Raw genomic sequence first — 2,986 nt, 5'->3', positions numbered from 1 at the left:
GGTTTTCGCGGCCCGAAGAACCCAACAGTGGTATCAGAGCCACGTGCAAGGCTTGTACGAGTTTAATTTTTGGTTTTATGAAAACTAAAGTTTCTGTAATTTTCTATAAAATTATGTTTTTTATGTTTTTATGGGTAATTTTTCCGTAAAAGCGAAGCACAAGTGTCTCGGCACTTGTAGGCTTCGGCTACCGGAAAGATTTTTCCAAAACGACTTCGTTTTGCCCCAAAATATTTTGGGACAGCGGGCTTGGGTACCATTAGATCGCAAAGGAGCAACTCACGATGGTTAGATCGTGGGTAGGGGTACTGCCCCTAACCCCGCAAGGGGATTTGCTCCTCGATTGCACCCGAAATCGCTAAAAACGAACCCGCCGGGAAGATTTTTCCGAAACGGCAATGTCTCGGCCCAAATCGTTTTGGGACAGCGGGTTTAGGCACTGTTGGATCGCAAAGGAGCCCTCGCGATGGTTAGATCGCGGGTAGGGGCGCTGCCCCTGGGCCCTGCAAGGGGACCGAAACCGCTAAACGGGACCGCCGGGAAATTTTACTCGTAAAAATTGTAAAAATTAATTTTAAAATTATAGAAAATTATGAAAATATATAATTTTGAATTATATATTAATTTTGTGATAGTCATGGCCTAAAACCCAATATGATTGGTTGTGTTGTAATTCATAATACGGCCTGCGTGCCGTTATGTGTTTGCGAGTGTTGTATTATATTCGCGACCTGCGCGTCGTGCCTTCTCTTATTTTCTTGTTGTAAATTAGATTTAGACTCGAATGTAACTCGAGTTTCAAATTGTAATGTGCAAATTGGAGCGGTGGAGGGTCCACACGAGACGGAGTTCCGAAGCGGGCACGAGCAACACAGGAGGAGCTTGGAGAAGCTGTTGACCCTAGCTTGACCAATCGATCTTCTCATTGGCTTGAGAAGATCGTAGTAGGGCCATGACTAAATCACAAATAGATTAATTAATTGCTTGTGTATGTGATGCATATTTAATAAGTAGTTAATTAATTAGTGTCTTACGATTAGATTAGATCTAAGTCGTGCACATGATGCACCCTTGCGATTAGATTAGATCTAAGTCGTGCACAAGATGCATCCCTTTCGATTAGATTAGATCTCAATCGACTCAACTCTAATGTCTAACCGTGTCGTGATACCTATCACTACCTCGATCACATGTATTGTTGAATCTGCCAAAGCAGAGCAATACATATTATCTTGGTAGGGTACGGAGGGACAATCTTGGTCCCGCCTATCAACGCATGGGTGAATACAAACTCAATTAGATTGAGTATTCCTAGTTACTCGGTTGGATCGAGTCAACTATAGGCATTCTTCCAACGGTTGGAAGAGATAGGTCAAAATCACATCTATATTAACTCTCGGGCGTATTAGCCAAAGCTAACTCGAGTTTTAATATAAATGCGGATATTGATTTTATAAACAAGAGTTGTATAGAGATGTAATTGGTAATCGTTACCTACCGATCATACTAAGCCTTGGGCGTATTAGCCAAAGCTAACTCAAGGGTTAGTATGATGTGGATCTTGTCCCACAAGAATTATAGTATTCAGTGGGAGGATCATTTAATTAAAGGCCTAATTAAATGATTTTTAAAAGAATATGATATTTATTTCTGCAAATTTTTTGTTGTAGATAACCATGACGTCGAATACGAACTCTTTCTCCCTGCGTTCTATCCTTAAGAAGGACAAGCTCAACGGAGTAAATTTCCTGGACTGGTACAGGAACCTGAGAATAGTTCTCACTCAAGAACGTAAACTGTACGTTCTGGAGCAGCCCATTCCGGAGGCTCCTCCTGCCACTGCCACGCGAGCAGACCGAGATGCTTACAAGAAGCATCAAGATGACGCATTAGATGTATCTTGCCTTATGCTCGCAACCATGAACTCTGAGCTTCAGAAGCAACATGAGTTGATGGGTGCTTACGATATGGTTGAACATCTTTGTCAACTATATCAAGGACAAGCAGTGCACTGGAAGAGGACTTCACAGGACACCTGGAAGATCTTAACAAGAAGAGAAATAAGATTTCTACTTCAGGTATAAATGTTATAGAAGTCAACCTCTATATTTCTTCGTCGTGGGTATTAGATACCGGATGTGCTTCGCACATTTGTACTAATGTACAAGCATTGAGAAATAGCAGAGGATTGACAAAGGGCGAGATAGACCTACGAGTAGACAATGGAGCACGGGTTGCTGCTGTTGCTGTAGGGACTTATTTTCTATCTCTGCCCTCTGGGCTTATACTAGAGTTAGACGATTGTTGTTATGTGCCTGCATTGACTAAGAATATTATATCAGTTTCTTGTTTGGACAAGAAAGGATTCTCGTTTATAATAAAGAACAAATGTTGTTCTGTCTATTTAAACGATATGTTCTATTGTAGTGCACCTCTGATGAACGGACTCTATATTCTAGACCTTGAGAGCTCTATCTATAACGTTAGTACCAAGAGGTTCAAATCGAACGATATGAACCACACCTATCTCTGGCACTGTCGCTTAGGTCATATAAATGACAAGCGCTTATCCCAGCTCCATAAGGATGGTTTGCTAGACTCATTTGATTTTGAATCATATGAGATATGCGAGTCATGCCTACGAGGCAAGATGACCAAGACTCCCTTTAGTGGGAACAGCGAGAGAGCGACTGATTTGTTAGGACTCATGCATAGTGATGTATGTGGCCCTTTCAATGTCGCTGCTAGAGGCGGTTATAGATACTTTATCACATTTACTGATGACTTCAGTAGATACGGTTATATGTACTTGATGACACATAAGTCTGAATCCTTTAAAAAGTTCAAAGAATTCAAGAATGAAGTACAGAACCAGCTTGGCAAGAGTATTAAGATACTTCAATCCGATCGAGGTGGAGAATACCTTAGCCATGAGTTTCGTGACTACTTAGCTAAGTGTGGGATTTTATCCCAACTCACTCCTCCT

This window comes from Zingiber officinale, chromosome 7B, assembly GCF_018446385.1.
Source record: "Zingiber officinale cultivar Zhangliang chromosome 7B, Zo_v1.1, whole genome shotgun sequence".
Classification (NCBI taxonomy): domain Eukaryota; kingdom Viridiplantae; phylum Streptophyta; class Magnoliopsida; order Zingiberales; family Zingiberaceae; genus Zingiber; species Zingiber officinale.
The sequence above is the reverse complement of the archived record's forward strand: the minus strand, read 5'-3'. Positions refer to the sequence as shown.